Raw genomic sequence first — 19,472 nt, forward strand, 5'->3', positions numbered from 1 at the left:
GCTCAGTAGAGACCGCATTTAATCAGGGTTTACAGTCGGAAGTATCCATTTATAATGGCTATCAATCACTTTACATCCCTCCAATGAAACCTTAACCACTCAATTCAGTGATTCAGTCCATCCATGAGGCACAAATCTATATTTCACACTTGTAGCTTTGCACTACACATGATTGCACTATAAACTAAGTGTGACAGCTAATTAAAACCCTAGAGATGTCATGACTCTGCTGAAGATGCTATCTGTCCCTCACATGTCTAATGAACTGTCATCATATCTGTGGTCTCCTGGCCTCCCTTGTGTGTCCACAATAATGCCACCCTGAACGGACAAAACAGGCATTCCCTGGAGCGGCGAGATAAGCGAGAGATAGACGGGTAGATAGAGGGGTAAGAGGGGAAGATCGCTCGCCCAGACTCGAGGTCGTAATGGGGCGTGATCAGAGAGGAAGTGGTGAGAACCTTCCCACAATGCATCAGTCAAGCCTTGAGTCGATGTGTGTGGGTGTGAGAAAATCCTCAATGTTCTTCTGTTCTCTGAGAGAGATCAGCCCCTCATTTGATCAAACCCCGAATAATCAGTTTTAGAGTTGGGATTGATTTAAAATAATAAACACCCATCCATTCTCCAACCATCCACCCGTCCATCCATCCCATTCATCCACTTAACCATCCATCCGTCCATCTATCCCAACCATCCCATATATCCGTCCGTCCATCCCATCCATCTATCCATCCATCCACCCAACTATCTATCCATCCATCCATCTATCCCATTCATCCACCCAACCATTCATCTGTCCATCAATCCATCTACCTATCCACCCATCCATCTATCCCAAACGTCAAACCAACCAACCAACCAACCAACCAACCAACCATCAACCTACCTGTCCACCTATCCCAACCATCCACCCATCCATCCATCCATCCACCCACCGAACTATCCATCCACCCAACCATCTATCCATCTACCTATCCACCTACCCATCCATCCATCCATCCATCCATCCATCCATTCACTCAACAATTCATCCATCTACCTATCCACCTATTCTTCCACCCATCCATCCATCCATCCACCCAACCATCAACCCAACCACCCATCCATCCACCCAACCATTTATCCATCTACCCACCCATCCATCCATCCATCCACTCAACCATTCATCCATCTACCTATTCACCTATTCTTCCACCCATCCATCCATCCATCCATCCATCTACCCAACCATTCATCTGTCCATCAATCCATCTACCTATCCACCCATCCATCTATCCCAAACATCAAACCGTCCATCCATCCATCCGTCTGTCCATCCATCCATCCATCCATCTGTCCATCCATCCATCCACCCAACTATCCATCCATTTACCTATCCACCTACCCATCCATCCACCCAACCATTCATCCATCTACCTATGCACCTATTCTTCCACCCAACCAATCCGTCCGTCTGTCCGTCCGTCCATCCATCCGTCCGTCCACCCATCCATCCACCCACCCACCCATCCATCCAGCCATCCATCCATCATCTACCTATCCACCTATACATCCATCCAATTAAATGCTAAATTGCATTGACCTGAGCTTCCTCTCAACTCTGGAAGGGCAGGTCATGGCTAAGAGACGGTTAATACTGGATGATATATGTCATGTTAAACAGTCATTGTCCAGGTGGATATAAGAGCAACAGCTCTAGGCTGAGATGTCAATGTCAGGTGTGTGTTGAGGTGAGGCCTTTATTACATATAATAAATACTGTCACACTCATGCTGTGTTTTGACTGGCGTTGCATTTTTAAAGTTCAAGACTCTTTATATTTCACAGATCATGACAACGTCAAGATCAAGAATGATCAATTAATTTTAGTAATTTTTGGCCGTATGACATTATTTTCATGATAATTAAGCTATTTTTTTTGTAATTTGCTTTAAGCAACAATTCTTTTGATTTTTTTTTTCTCTCTTCTTGACAGGTTTTATAACGTATTTCTCTGATGCACCACAGGCTCCTTTAGTGTTATTTTAGTTTTATTCCACAGGATGACCCATTTTTTACCTTTCATAAATAATCTTGTCAAAACATTACACACGATTGCACTATGTTAATATCTTTTTTTTGTCTCTTGACATTTTAATTTTAATGTCACAAATGTCACTTTTCAACCTGTCATAAAGAGACACTTTTCTTGATCCAATCAATTGATATTTTTTCCTTTCCTTTTTTATATCCTGTTGCGCTCTAAAACACATTACCCATGAAGGATGTTTTATTATGACTTAAAGGGGCTATATGTAGAATTCACAAACATTTGTTATTATAGTGACACCAGAAATAGAAGTAAAAAGTTGGAAACACACCTTGAAGTTGGGAAAGGTCTCCTTTTTTAAGTTTCTTCACAAGCTGTTCACACATTGGCAATACAAATCTTGATTAATACATGACAATTCATACATATAACCCTTTTAAACTGTGTTTAATGCCAGAATATTGGTGAAATTACCCCCAATCTCGAATCTTCCAGATTCATAGAAGTCGCTGTGTCGCATCAGAAACAGAAATCACGGCAAAAAGATTGTGATTTGGTTGAATTTGTATTCTAGCATATAGGGTAAAAACACAAACAGAGACACACAAACCCAGACTGACTTGATGATATCATTCATGATGCTTTATCAGAGATTTACAGTGTTAGCATTCAGTGATTGAAACCGAAACCTCTTCCACCTCAACCACATATGCCTCGGCTTAATGCTAATATGCAGCAGACTGAACGCATTAGTCCAGCAAAAGAGGGAAAATAAAAATCTGTGTGTGTGTGTGTGTGTTCTGAGAGGCCCACAACTTTTGAATGTGATAAATGAGTGTTTGAGTGTGAAGTGACACCGCAGACTCCTTCGCTACTAAACTACGGTCGCCATTTACCCCCAGCCAAACTCATTTCTGAAGTCTTCAGCACAAGGCAAAGAGTGTTTTTCTCCTCTGATCGTGTCGGTGATTGTTTACACACTGCTGCGAGTGTGTGTGTGACTGTTGGACGGTGGAGATATGGTGGATGTGTCCTTACATGGTGTTCCTCCACTCACAAATACTCACTTGCTCATAATATTTACAGTTTGCATGGATGGAACGTGCAAGCAGACAATAAACCAAACACACAGATGATGTGTAAACCAGAGAGATTTATCTCTGCACTATTTAGCCCATGCAAACCCTGAACTATTTACAGTTAGAGATGCATGTTGTTCGTGTTGAGGTGGAGATGAACTCATTGTGGTGAGTTACGCATCTACTGAATATGAATTTGTTTGAGGTCACATTTCTCTTTTAACCTTCTGAACTCGAGTGCAATGAACAGAGGAGCATTTTATTGCTCAGATGTTGCTCTTTTATTGCTCATGAGACTCAATTGTGTTTCATTTAAATATAAAACATACACTCAAATGAGTCAATATGTGTCATTATACAGTATAAGTGAGGCAGATAGCAGCTCAGTTATAATTACTTTTTTAATTTAACTTTATTTGATGAGAAAGGATTGAGGTTATATTGCTGATTCTAGTGTCTTAGTAAATTTAAACACAACCTCAGTATTATCTGAAGCTAAGGAGAGACCACTATTTTTCTACAGAAGAAACAATTGCAATATTAAAAGATCTCTTGTGTGCATGCGTGTTCGATGTTTTTTCCTATAGATGACATCATTTGTATATATTAGACAGGGAGGCGCTATATCGCGGGGAACAGAGAGCTGGAAGCTACGGATGAGCTCAGCGTCCCCTTCACAAGGGGAACATGAGAACTTTTTAGCTGATTCTGGAAGATCTGGGTCAGATTTTAAAATACACACAAATACATCTGCAGAACTTTAATGTATTCCATCCCCCGCTTCATATATGGAACTCCAAAATGGTTCTATATAGAACCATTTTTTTGGGTAAAAGGTTCTATTGGCCATGTATGGAACCCCAGGATTCTATATAGAACCCAGAGGAACCCTTTTTTAAGAGTGTATACCTTTTAGGGGTTCCAAATACGTAGCGCTGATAGAACCTTTTAAGGTTCTAGAACCTTTTCTTCTAAGAGTGTAGAGACAGCACTCATGCTCACTTAAAGGGACAATTCAGTCTGTCATTATTCAAGTCGTTCTCCTTTGGAGCACAAAAGAAGATGTTTGGCAGAATGTTCACCCTGATTTTTTTTACCATGCAATAGGAACGTATGGAGTCAGCATGACATCAAAATTGACTATTCTTATTTTTTATGGAGTATTAAAGTATTTATTAATCTCTGTACATCATTATTTATTTGTTTATTCAATTCCAAAGGGACCTTAAGGGTCCCAACTAAATTTAAAGAACCTATTATGCACCTTGATGTTGTTTTTTAGCTTGAATGTTGATAATTTTCCTCATATTCTCCATTGTTGCGGCTCCTCTCTTCCCAGTCTGTCAGTAACGCTCTCTTTACTTCCTGTCTCTATGAAGCCCCTCCTTCTGAAAGCACACTGTGCTCTGATTGGTCGGCTGGAGCAGTGTGTTGTTGGTCGAGCGCTTTGAGTGTGTTTGGGAAATGTCCCGCCCCTTTCCATAACCACCAGTTTAACACACTACTAACTAACTCAACCAGGCCCCGCCCCTTTATTCTGCGCATGAATTATTATAATGAGGAATATTGTGACGTGTTCGTTCCCGAAACTCAAGACTACAATGAATGCTATATTATGATAATAACTCCCTTTTTCATGCTCAAACAGCAACAATATCAACAACAATCCACAAAATCAGACTTTGCATTCCACGATTTACAGATTTTGTGTTTCACAGACAAAAAAAATGGGTTTGGAGTGACATGAAGGTGCGCAAATGCTGACAGAATTATGATTTTTGGGCAAACTATTCCTTTAAAGTCCAAACAAATGCTGCACACATGCTCGTTGCACAAACATTTACAAACACGGCCATCTGTTGCTCAGATCTATTGTTGCTTCATGCAATTATTCCAATTTTGCATAAAAACTGCAAGTCTCAGAGGGGGGTGGACGCGTCCTTCGTGCCTAAAACAACGGGAGCTCTGTGTGGTTTAGGAGGACAAACATCCTGCCCCGCTGCACATTTTTAATGCATCGCCTCTGTTCCAGTGCAGGTACGAAAGAAAGAGTGAGAAAAACATCCTCCATTGTCATAAAAGCGCCTGATGCATAAAACCTGAGCAGCATGCATTAACACTGCACATCAGTATGTAGGCTCACATATGTGTGTTTAAATGTTCAAAGTAGTGTTTCCCAGCTGGTTTTTCTTCAGTATCTTGATTTTACACCTGGACATCACATGGAGACTCAGTAATTTACAGTACTTTACTCTAGTCACTTCATATATTTTTATCATACAATTCTGTACCAAATGTAATGCCCTTCAAAATGCATTTCAAATGACCACCATGTATTTTTATTCCGGAATTATATATCTGTTTTAATTTAATTTCATTATTTAGCATTCTTACAGAACAAAACAAACCTGAAAGCAATATTTGAGGTGCATCCCACCAGAAACACATTCCTCATGAAACAAACACCCACGCACATTTCACAATCATCTTGAGCAGTCGTGTAGATAAAGAGCAATTCTTTCAGACACTCCAGCAAAACATGACCCACTCCCATCTTCTCGTGGGACACAGTGACCAGACGGTAACCTTGGATAGTTGACGTGTCTCGTATCTCTGTGAGAACAACACTAGGCCCCGCCCCATTCGACAGATTAGCACGTTGACTCCTCCCACTCACAGCAATTCACAAATGAGATTTTCCCATGTAAACCCTCATGAAGTGGCTGATGCGTCTTGTTTTAATGTCATGAGCTAAAATGGTTGTCAAAACAGGAAAAAGCTCTTTAAATGTGATTTCGTTTTAAGGAACATCTTTTATCTCTTGGATCCGTGCAGTCACAGTGTCATGACTATATTGCTGCTTGGGACCCATATGCACTTATGTAGCATTTTATTTTTCACTTAAAATGTTAGTCAAGGTTTCATGCACTCAAAACTGTCCCAGTTAGCGCTAGTACTTCAATGTAGTTCATTTGTGCAGCAGACAGCCTCAAATCATGCAGCTTGTTGAGGAAATTTGTGCTAAAAGTTTTAAAAGTGATTATGTTTTTGCATTTTGATGTTGATAGATTTAGTAGCATGCTAACAATCAATCCAAACTCATTAGCAACTGCTAGGACTGATCGATCAACCAAATGTAATTATACATATATAATGTTGATTGTCAAATGTTAATGAGCTCATTGTGCTTATAATCATAATCTTTTCTGAATTAGCCGTTCTTTTTTTTTGTTAAGTTTTACTGAATTATTGAATTCAATTGTTTGAATTGCTACATGCTAACATGCTAAAATGCTAACAATCAATCCAAACTCTTTAGCAACTGCTAGGTCTGATTCATCAACCATTTAAATGCAATTATACATATACTGTATATATAATGTTGATGGTCAAATGTAAATGAGCTCATTACGCTCATAACCATGATCTTTTCTGATTGAGCCATTCTTTTCTGTTTAGTTTTAGTGAATTATTGAATTCAATTGTTTGAATTGCTACATGCTAACACGCTAACAATCAATCCAAACTCATTAGCAACTGCCGGGACTGATTGATCAACCATGTAAATGTAATTATACATATATATAATGTTGATGGTCAAATGTTGAGCTCATTGTGCTTATAATCATTTCTGAATGAGCCGTTCTTTTCTGTTTAGTTTTAGTGAATTGTTTGAATTGATTGATTGTTAAAAGGATTTCTGTGATATAACTTTATTTGTACAGTTTTGTGGTTGTAGCATTTCAGTTTCTCGCACCATTACGGATGTATTTGCAGCAACAGCACCAGTCTGAATGTGTCTGTGGACTCAGTAAAAAGACAATGAGTTGTGTGTTCAGCCCGGTTGGCTACATTCCTACAGGCCATGCTGACGTGACGTTTGAGACCAGAGAATCAATATACAACACAGAATTCATTGACTCGCCTGAGGATGTGAAGAACCAGCAGTATATCTCCAGCGACTCGGAACGTTCCTTTACAAACACCTACTGAGTTTTACAAAGCACTTAATCTGCCGGATGTTTGGCACCAAATGCATTCCAGTGCTTTGTTGGTGCTTCTTTTAATTTGCACAATTTAGTGATATTTACTGTTGATGACAGTGAAAATGAGACATTTCAGCTGGCTGTAGTTTACAAGTATACAATCTTACAATGATAGCTCACTCAGGAAAATGAATGGTTCTAGAGGTCAGATTGGGGTTGGTGGTCACTTTGTCAATGAGAGGTTTTGGAAGTGTATATTTAGGGGCCAAGTTGGGTCATATAAAGTATAATGACCCCTTTTCTAAGGGCAGTACATTTCATTGAAAAGTGTTTTTCTTTTGTTCTTTAGCTGTCCTTGGATCTGTCCAAAATGTGGATCAGGTGATGCTGAGACATCAAGTCAAATGTTTCACGTGTCATGCGCCATCAAATTTAGCTGAGAGGACATCAAACCATAAGTAAGTTTGTAACTTTACAACTCATATCTTTGATATATTGACACAACCACAACACCAATTGGCTAAAAGGCATAAAACATGCCGTACAACATGGCCTCAGTTTGTGCTTTTTCACTTCATATATTTCTGAAGGCCTGCAGAATGTCATGATTTACAAGTTTTGAGGCCATTCGTCATTACGCAATTTTGGCCTGATTCGCCTACTGTTTTTTATCTTCTGTTCGCACAAAGTTTTTCCTGTCTTCACCAAAATTGGTGCAGATTATCTTTAGATGAAACCTCACAGACTACAGCAATTGGATTATTTGTATTCAACAGTATTTTCCAAAAACTGAATTTGCTAGTGAAGATGTCAAAAAAGGAATGGGCACTATCATTATAATCTCTGCATTATTATTTTTTTCATATTGCGTTGTAATTTTGTCATTTCCACAATGCCCTCAGGTTGCAGCGCCACCAACTGGTGTTATAAATAAAACAACGATAAATGGACTAAAATGGAAATTACTAGTAAACAATCTAATCTATTAAACTTTAAGATGGAGGCCTTGTTTGGGTGCTAAGCCTTGTAATTTTTAGAATAACTAAATCTTACATCATGAGAATCTCAAATCTAATCATCAAAAGTACATGGAATATCGTTTGAGATATTGATGTTGTTCTTAATAAAGTTGAAAACAGGAGATTCTGAAGATGCCTGAGGTAATTGGTAGTAATTCTTATCGTTCGATACAATAAGCAAAGAACTCAGAAACGTCAGAGGAGATGGAGGTGTACGGCGGCCTGAATACCAATTCTGAATGGTTATCTGACGGTTGTGCAGGGAACAAACCAGCAATCAGCAGGTCATTAAGAGATTTTAGGCTCAGAATCAATATTAAAAGTCATTAGTTTAAATACTGACTGCAACCAAACCAAAACTCTCATTACATCAGATTTAAACAATCATCTGAAGAAAAAGGCAAAAACAAAAATGCTTATATCGTAATTTAGCTTAATAGATTTCTGATTGTGTTGTCTATATATTAATGTGATGGAGGAGAGTGTTTGTGTTTGAAAGCTGAGCTCTCGATACAGCTCAGAGGACTTCTGGGTTAATCAATTAACCGGGTGGTTGGGTGTAAACACCGTCAGTTAATTCTGTGTGCTGTGAATCAGAGACAAGAGAGGTGCCATGGCAGCTGTGTATCACGCGTTCAGTCAACTTATATATATATATATAAATATATATATACTGTATATATATATATATATATATATAAAGCACCTTATTGTCAGCTGTATGTTCTTGAAAATAATCACGTTATAATGTTTACATATGAATAATCCTTTAGAATGCAATGCTTCAAAACGCAATCAAAACTATTATGCTTTAAGTATGAATAGGTAAGCATGTAAAGGTGTTTTAAAAACAGATATATATTGGCGTGCTGCATTTGTATTTTGTTGAAGCCGCTTAAAGGTGTTCCAATAGGAAGTGGCATGAAAACACAGCTGGCCGGTCAATTGCTGTAATTTGTGTGAGAGCTGACTACACATGTACACATAAACTGAAACGACTTCATCAGCGAGATTTGCATGCATGAGTAATGGAGGACGAGGTCTGCGCTGTTGGATAAACGTCACGTCAGATTAAGAAAGCACGTCCACACTGGTCTGTGTGACCTTCAGCTGATTAGCAGAACTTATGTTTGTGGTGTTTACAAACTCATACTAGCCACAGGCGTCAGTGTGGATTAGATTGTATAACCCTGAGAATGAGTAATAGTGATGATAGTAATAGTTGTCTTAGTGAACAGCACTAATTATTTAAAGCAGCACTATGTAACTTTTTCAACGCGTGTATTCCCTAGTGTAACCATGACAGATTTTACGACAGTAGTAGAATACAATACTGTTTCCCAACTGTAGGGGGGCCCCAAGAGCACAATTTCAAAAGTTACATAATGCTGCTTAAATCAAGGAAAGTGAACAAGAGCCAGTTTTGAATGTGGCAGATACCTTTTATATGTATGAAATAGCCACTTATGATTCTCTCTGTGAGGCCACGGCTCAAAAACACGACACAAAAAGAAAGAAAGACACGATTCCCACATTTCAAATTGAACTGCATGAGCCAAATAAAGCTCTGAGACTCTCAAAAGGGGAAGAGATAAACCCGCTAGGAAGCTAAGACTCAAAGGTAGAGTGGTTTCTTTTTGTTACCTGCTGACACACACATCCGCAAAATGAGCACAAAGGTCAGGATATAAGCTTTCAGCACGAGCACACTTTCATCCTATGTATTCGACATAAAAGAATATCTCACTCTTATATTCAAGGTCAAGTGTTTTTGCTTTTAATATACAGAGACGAACAAACAAAACACATTTAGAAACAAAACCTGTGACCTGGACTTATAAATAGCCACCTGGAGCAGACGGCATGTTTCCCCCCCCAAACAAATTAAATCAGCAATGTCCTTTTCTGACGTTTGCACAGCAAAGGACCTCGCCTCAAACGACATTGTTCAAACTTTGGCAGCACATCATTCTGATCTCTCGTCCAACATAATGGTTTCTAACTATCACTGATAACTGAGGTCACTTCCTGAAGTCTCATTGGCCACAACTCTCACGTCGGCAATCAAACTCCTTTAAAACCCTTTTGCTGATAATTTACTCACCCCCATATCATCCAAGATGTCCATGGCTGCGTTCCAAACCGCATACTCAATGAGTAGGTACTTAATTTCAATAAGTACTTACTCATCGAGCGCTAAAAGAGTAGGTACTTTATAGCCAAATCTCGTTGAGTATGAATGCGAACCGGACATCTGCCATGTTGACGTTATCATGTGACCTTCTACGCGTTATCAGAAGCGCAACACCTTCATGCAATAAAAAAAAATATGAACGATACGTTTAATTAATCTACCTATAAATATCTTGATATTGATGAAACTTGCTCATTTTGTTGTGGTATTGTTGAAGAAACAGCTGCCTATTTATTTTGTGAATACATTTAGGGTTGATTTAAGTTGTTATATTTTAAACCCTACTAATGTGAACAACAGTGTTATTCTAACGATATTTTTTTTTATTAAGAAACCCCAAAATCATCATCTCTTGATTATGTTGTTAATTTCTTTATTTTATACCCAAAAAGTTTCTCCTCTTTTTCTTCATGAATTTACCTCGTTTCATCCCTCAGATATAACAACAACTTTTTTATGTATTATAAAGAACTATAATGAAGATATTTAGCCTTTTTTATTGTTCTTATTTCCTGTGTATAAATATAATTTTATGTCATATTATGATGTACACAAACCAATGATCTTTATATTTTCTGTTTTGTCACTATGATTGTTACATAAACTATAGTATCTTTCCATGATCTTGCATATAATAAGTTTAAATTATATGAGCGACAGGTGCTCTAAGACTTCATAACATCAGTAACTTCACAGCACAACCTAGAACAGCGTTTGTAATGTGTGCACAAAGGAGACGGGCAGCTGCTTGAAGATCTCTTTTGGAGAAAACTGTTGATTTTATACTCAAAAAATGTAAGTATCACTGCTTAAAAAATTAATATTACCTCAGAATGAATTTCATTGTTAGCCCACCCCAAAACTTAAACAAAATAATAATATTAAATGCTGACCAATACTTGTATAACTTTTTATATACTAAAAATATAATTTAATAAAACAAGCAAAATGTAATTTGTTTTGTAATATGACAGTAATGCATGAATTCATTTATATTGCTAAATGCAGTGAAACATCTCAATTGTCAGTCAATCGATGAATTAATGCATAAATTAATTACATTTTATATACTGACAACAATAAGAAACATGAATAAATGAGTAAAAGAACAAATAAAAGTAACCATCACAATAAACAAATGCATATACAAGTCAACACATGAAACAGCTTTATTCAAACTACAAGCATGTATTTACAGGCACTGAACCCCAAACCCTACTGCCGACTGAACACAGCGGTTCCCATTCATTGATGACAGCATTCAGCATCATGAGCCTCTCTCCACCGGATAAACACACGCGTGTTCTCCTGTCCCTGTAACATACAGACAAGATTCACATTACGAGCTCAACACTGCATTTACATGCTGAGGTTGATGTGTTAACTCACTTTTAATCCAACTTAAATGTTCCTCAATATATCAACACCAATAAGGGACAAATTAAATATATATCATGTTTAGTTAATTTATAGATGTTTTTATTGACAGCACATAATTTGTCTAATGTAAGCAGTGTTGACAACAGAATTATCCTACATAATAGCACACACATGTATTTTTCATGTTGGGATGTGCTCACCTGCAATACTTATACAATATTTTCCTTCCTGATGTAAATAGACATTTTAAATAAGCGTATTTAAGATGTATGGTTATGTAAATACACGTTGGAAACGTAACTTTACGGTTACTGGAGCTCCCCTGTTAGCTATACATAATAAAACATGTGTTTACAGCAAAATCACAACTATACTATACTGTCTAACTCCTTTAGACGTTCAACAGTTAAAACGTTTACTCTATAGTAGTTTAACACATACGATTTAAACCGTATTTACTCACATTTGAAAACCCCCGCGTCGCTTATCTCCGCGATGTTGATATTGACGTATCCTCTCTTCTTCTTCTTCTTCTTCTTCTGTGATTTTTATTGGCAGTTTGCAAGCTATGTGCATTGACGTATCCTCTCGCGTGGCCTCCTGGGATAGATGAGTATCATGAGTAGCCGTGGAAAAGCACTCAAAAATCTGGGCGGAAGCAGTAAGCCATCCGGGAACTTCTCGCCTACTCTTTTTATGAAAACTGATGTTTCGAACGTACTGCTTCCTTCACGTACTGTTTTCGCCTACTATATAGTAGGAAAGTAGGCATATTGGAACGCACTTAAGTCCGAATCTCGCGACAATTACTACGTCACCCAGGTAATTCTCGCCTACTCTTTTGGATTCATTCATACTTTTTTGCTCGCCTACTCTTTTTCCCATACTAAATAGTAGGGAAGTATGCGGTTTGGAACGCAGCCCATGTCATTCTTTCTTCAGTCGAAAAGAAATTAAAGCTACACTGTGTGATTTTTACCCCCATCTAGTGGTGAAAAGGTATATGACCATCCAGTGAATATTAGTTTCTGTTCCTCTCAATTCCGATTTCGTTTTAACTCATACGGTGGTCATTGTAGTCCAAGATTAACATCGTTTTGGCAACCTGTCACTCACATGAGATGAGACCACACCCATCCAATCAATTTCCCCACAGACACAAACAAGCCCCGCCCACGTTTGTTCTTGTCCAGAAGATGATTCACTCAAATATACATCAAAATAGGGCAGAGAAGACTAGCACAACTTCTGTTTCGTGCTGACTTTAACGCTCCAGCCCCGACAGGAAGTTAAAATAAAAGGCTGAGGAGTTTTAAAAGTATATATACACTTTTCACAGCGGACTTTTCTCATGCTGAAACTAGATGAAACATTCACCTCAGGAAGTAGCACCGCTTTAACACTCTCCGTCAGGACCATCGCTTTGAAGAATAGAAAGCTCAAAAGAACAGCATTTGTTTGAAATAGAAACTTTTGTCAGTAAAAATGTCTTTCCTGTCACTTTAATGAGTTCTTGCTGAGTAAAAATATCAATCCCTATTTAAACTTTTAATGGTTTTCTATGGAATGATTAAACCTTAGACTTGACAGATTACAATTATATCATTTGCTATAGAAAATCCTTTAAAAAGCCCTGGTGAGAGTCATCTAAATTGCACACTACCATTGTTAGCATGTAAATGTGATGTTATGATGTATATTCCACTTTTTGACATCAGGATTTTGCAGCTTAGTTTCAGTAATTAGTGCATTTAATGTTTTAAAGGAGCAGTAAGTACAAACTCGATTCGATTTCTCACCATGTGACCCCTGTGAGATGTTATTTGCCTGTTTGGAGAGGAAGTGTTATTGTTATTTTCTTTTATAATGATCATCTTTGCTGATGAAAACAGCTCAGGCACATAAATGAACGTGGCTTTCGTTGTTTTCCTCTCATTAGAAGAACAATGAATAATGTGCTGTTCATTGAAGTCTGATACACTAATAATACACACTTCTTTCAGCTCTGTGTATCTGATTGATGTGTCTTTCTGCTGATTTACAGTGTGACCGGATCATCAGCACAAGCCTGCACTTGGATACACTTTGAGTAAGTTTTGCCAGGACTTGATTTAAAGGGATAGCTCACCCAAATGAAACTTGCTTTCTTCTGTCAAACACAGCTAATTTGCAAATGTCTTGGGTTATTTTTTTACCATATGAAAGAATGGGGATGCTCAAAAAACACTGACCCATACGCCATACATGTCATGCAATAATCTATCAAATGTAGAACAGAATTTGTCCAAAAAGTATTTTCTTTTTTTTTTTTTCTTTTTTTTTAACTTTGTTTAATTTCAGTCAAAAATAATGAATTTTCATTAAAAAAAAATGAAATTTGGTCAACTATTCGTTTAATTTCAGTCTGTTCAGATTATGTTGCTACTTTATTGGTGGTTAATAAAATTGATCTATAACATGTATAACAGAATTTGTCAAAAAATAATATGATTTTCAATTTTTTGGTAGACTATTTGTTTAATTTCAGTCTATTCCAGCCCATTCTCACTCCCAAGGCGTCACCTAACTGACGCCTTGGGAAGCATTTGGACATGCTTCAATATCTGACGCTTTAGGCGCCCTTTAGCGTCAGTTAGATGACGCCCTAGGATCGCGTGTACCCTACCCCCACCCCACACCTAAACCTAACCGCGTCCTCTAAAAGACGCTTTCCTTTAGCGTCAGTTAGATGACGCCGTAGGATCGCGTCATGTAAGTGACGCTAAAGGGCGCCTAAAACGTCAAATATTGAAGCATGGTCAAAGGTGACGCCTTGGGGTGAGAATGCGTTGTCTATTCAGACTATTTTGGTACTTAATAAAATTAATCTACAAAACTAATGACATAATTTGTCAAAAAATAAATGTTTTTATTTTTGTGGTAAACTATTCATTTCATTTCAGTCTATTCAGAATATTTCGGTGCTTTATACAACTATTATTATAATACATTCATGACATTATTTTTTTCAAAATAAATATTAATTAAAATTAAAATATGGTAAACTTCTTATTTAATTTCAGTCTTTTAAGACTATTTAGGTTCTTTTTTGCTGCTTAATAAAATAAATATTAAAAATGAATGAGATAATTTGCCAAAATAATTTGCTTTTTCTTCTTTTTTTGTGGTAAACTACTATTTTGGTATTAAAATTAATCTATAGCATCAATGACAGAATTATTTAAAAGGAATATGATTTTTGATTTTTGTTGTGAGCTGTTCCTGTGTTTGTTGATAACTAAAGCAAGATAAAGCAGCAGCACATTTGGAATAAATCCACTAAGCCAACCAGTTGTGTTTCTGTCCCGCTAGGACGCTGTATTAGCATGACTGTGCGCGGGATGAAAGAGGCTTTGTCCTGTGAGGCGTGAGGGTCGCTCCGAGATGGGCTGACCCCAGAACACAGGGCAGCGGGGACACAGTCTGCTCTCGGCCCTCTCCTGCGCTCACCTGCTCTGTGAAGATACTGCAGTGTCCCGGGGAGAGATGGGAAGGTTTGATCATACCGTACACACGCTCACACACACACCAGTACAGATGGGCAAGGAGCTGATTATGCTTTGGCTCGCTGTGAGCTGCCGAAATTGGTCGATAACTGAACATCCAGAGCAAATTCAACATTTTTTTTTTATCTACCAATTTGCATTGACCTTAAACTACCTTTATAGTTTTATACAAGCTAGATTTTTTGCACTTTCACGTTGCGTTTGGGTGTTTTAGCATGTTGCTTGTGAGATGTGTGTAGTCATAAGCTGGCAAAAATAGTCTTTTTGATCTTTCTAGATTTTCTTTTGGGGGGAGGCATTACTTGTCTAATCAGTTAGAAAAGTAATAGCACACCTCTCTTCAACTGTATAATCTTGATAACATATATCAATAAAGTTTACATTACGAATGAGTTAATTAACTAACATTAAAGGAGTAGTTCACATTTAAAAAAACTTTTGCTGATAATTTACTCACCCCCATGTCATCCAAGATGTCCATGTCTTTCTTTCTTCCGTCGAAAAGAAATTAAGGTTTTTGATGAAAACATTCCAGGATTTTTCTCCATATAATGGACTTCAATGGGGTCCAAACGGTGGTCCAAAAGACAGTTTCAGTGCAAACAAAGGGCTTTAAACGATTCCAGACGATGAATAAGGGTCTTATCAATCAAGCGAAACGATCACTCATTTCATAAATAAATAACAAAGTTTTATAAGCTCAAATGCGCGCCTTGCTCTGTTCTGTTATGATGCATGTTCGTGACTCTCCTGTTCGAACTCGTTCATCAAAACGAACAAATCTTTTTCCGAGTCAATTCGTTTGAATCAACCAAACGACTTGGAAAAAGATTCGGGTCCATTAAATAAGATTATTTTTCACAGTTAGCTAATGCAACTAATGTAGACTGTTAACAAAATACAACTGTTCATAGTTAGTCGGGGTCCATTAAGTACGATTACATTTTAATTTAAATAATGTTGAAAATTTAGAAGCATTTTCCATTGTTATTCCATGTTAACTAATGGAACCTTATTGTAAAGTGTTACAAACATCTCTAGTCCACCATTACTTTTAACTTGTTAGTAACCGTCTCGGTAGACTTTCAGTCCACACTAGTTCAAGTGTACCTCTCTTATGTGGATAAATGCGGTTCCACAGGTTCAGATGGAAGCAATGAGTCTCAGAGAGAGGATTCATTAGCTCAAATCCCCCTAAATGGCAATACTTCAGAGTAAATTGGAAATGCAGCACTTGATGTGGAATAGATGAGAGACTCCATAGCAGACTGACTCATCTGTTACCCAAGACAAGAGTCACATGACATCATTTCACAACATCTGATGCTCACGCAGGTCACATGACGACTGCTTCATTCTATAACCAAACTTTATATTTTAAAATGTGATTTAAAAAATGATGTCACACTTTTGAGTGTGTCATCACTGCAGCATTCATTCCAAAAAATGCTACTTTCAAGCCGGCATTCCGAACATTCCAAACTGGTCAAACAAACAGATAACTCCGCCCCCAAACTGTGTTACTCAAACCATGACTTACATGCATTTGTCTCTGCAAATGAAACTAGAACAAGAAGTATTTGACTCAGAGGTCAAAATATGATTTCATAATTGCTGGAGATCTTGCACAATTGTTCAGTGCGTGGGATGCATGTTCTGACAATAATTCCCCTGATACTAGTTCACACGGTCTGCAGTGATTAATCATTGGCTGGTGCAAAGGATGTCTCATTTACTCAGTTTGTACATATTTGTGATTGCAAACAACCATAGACCAGACCTTAACCTCTCTTCTGGATTGGACGACTAAGAAACCCAGAAACCACCCAACCACCAAGATTTGCATGGGCAAACACCACCATAATTTCTTGCTAAAACTCTTTTGATGGTGCAAACGGAGGCCATATTGGAAAGCCACATCTACAAAACAAACCCAACCAAGCTAACTTTTCCATCTGCATGCATGGCGTGATTCGGCTCCATTCCTCTGAGCAAAAGAGCGTCGATACATGCTAATAAGAACCAGAACGCTAACGGGCAAAGAGTCAGTGGGCAAATGCCAGTGTGATGCCCTGGGGCCGAAAGAGTCATATTTACCCTCCGACTCTGCAAACGGCCATACCTCAGCACAAAACGCTTCACGGGTTCATCTGGGATGAGCGCTGCGAGCAATTTCTGCTATTCAACATTGAGCACCGTGTAATCTTTCCCAGGTGCGCCGTCTTCAATGCCTGAATGACTGATCTATGATGCTCATGAGAAGCCCAAAACACTACTACACAAGCTGAAGTGCACAATGCAGGAGATGTGTTCGAGTTTTATAAAGACCTAAGGGGTCCACGAACCTCTTCATTCAACACAATGGAGATATTTAGCATATGATTTTATGCACAAGTCTTTAGAGTACTCTGGGGTTAAGTGTCTTGGTCAAGTTTATAATCATCATCATCTTTAAAGCACAAATTCACCTAAATACTTTTTATTGTCAATCTTGGTGGGAATTTTTTGGGGGGGGAATTGGCATACATCAAGTGAGTGAGTCGTTTAAATCATTAATTCTGTAACTGATTCATTAAAAAAAAACACTGATTCATTTGGTGGCAAAAGGTGAATAAGGTATTCCACTTTCGCAGACCAATCGGTGTATGACATCAAAGTCTAATGAGAGCGATTCATTAAATCAAATGTATTCATTCAGTTAAATCTTAAAACATTGATTAATTCAGGAATTAATCAAGTGACTATTTATGAAGAAGTCATTCAACCGATTCACTCAAACTACTGATTCATTCAGGAATGAATCAAGTGACTGTATGAGTGATTCACTGACTCATTCATTCATCTGATTTAAAAATGATTCACCAAATCCACTGATTCACTTCAATCATCATTCATTCATTCATCTGATTCATACAACTGACAGTCTTTTTATGAATGACTCTTTTTTATATATATAAATCAGAAAAATGAGTGATTCACTGAATCTTTCATGCAGCCTATTCAATTATTAACACTAATTCATTCAGGAATGAAACAAATGACTGTATGAGTGATTCACTGTATCACTCATTCATCTGATTTATATATATATATATATATATATATATATAAAAGATTTATTGAGGACTAAAAACAACTGAGTCTTTTTATGAGTGACTGATTAAATAATTAATTCAACTCACTTGTTCATAGGAATGAAACAAGTGACCATCTTTATGAGCGAGTCAATGAATCATTCATTTAACTGATTTGTTCAAAATTACTGATTCATTCAGGAATGAATCAAGGGACTGAATGAGTGATTCACGGAATCTGTCATGCAGCCTACTCAATTATTAACACTAATTAATTCAGGAATGAAACAAGGGACTGTGAATCACTCATTCATCTGATTTATATATATAAAAAAAATTTATTGAGGACTAAAAACAACTGAGTCTTTTTATGAGTGACTAATTAAATAATTCATTCATCTCACTCGTTCATAGAAATGAAACAAGTGACCATCTTTATGAGCGAGTGAATGAATCATTCATTTAACTGATTCGTTCAAAGACACTGATTCATTCAGGATTAAACCTGCCTTCATTTTTGTTTGTAACACTCTTTTATCACGATCCATTGAATTCCCAAAATTCTGCACATTTTTTTCCTGTTAATGTTCCCGTAAAATGGGACGTGAGCTTTGACTCTATGCCCTCGGAGTGTGTCTCGGTGTCCGTGCTGAATTAGTCAGCAAAACCAGCGTGCATGTTGATTTAGAGCTTCATTCGTAAACACAGGAGGGCAAACAGTGATTTATCTTTTGGTTTAACAGTGTGTGTATTTATCTAACAAGGTCGCTCAGGTGCCTGTCCGTTCAATTGTACCCGCTTGTGGAGCGCCAACTAACGTTCATTCAAGAAGAAACCCATTAGCCAGAGAGAACAAATAGCATCTATTCATGCAACCACAATTAAGTTTGGAAAGAAAATGATATTGCGTTAAAGAGATTGGAGGTGCTAAATGAAGTCACGGCTCCTGGTGAATGCTCAATGCACCCTTAAAATGTGTGAATGGATGGCTAGGGGAAAAGGAAACGCGTGTGTGTGGCCGCTGAGAAAGTGTTGAGCTGCGTGGGACCAGCGTCTGTGTGTGAACAGAATGCTAATTGGCCACTGTGCGCAGGAGTGGTCTCATTAACGTATCTCCGTCGAGCTTCGTGACTCTGGGTGCCGTCCAGCTTTAAGAGAAGAAA

This window comes from Pimephales promelas, chromosome 24, assembly GCF_988280905.1.
Source record: "Pimephales promelas chromosome 24, fPimPro1.hap1.1, whole genome shotgun sequence".
NCBI lineage: Eukaryota > Metazoa > Chordata > Actinopteri > Cypriniformes > Leuciscidae > Pimephales > Pimephales promelas.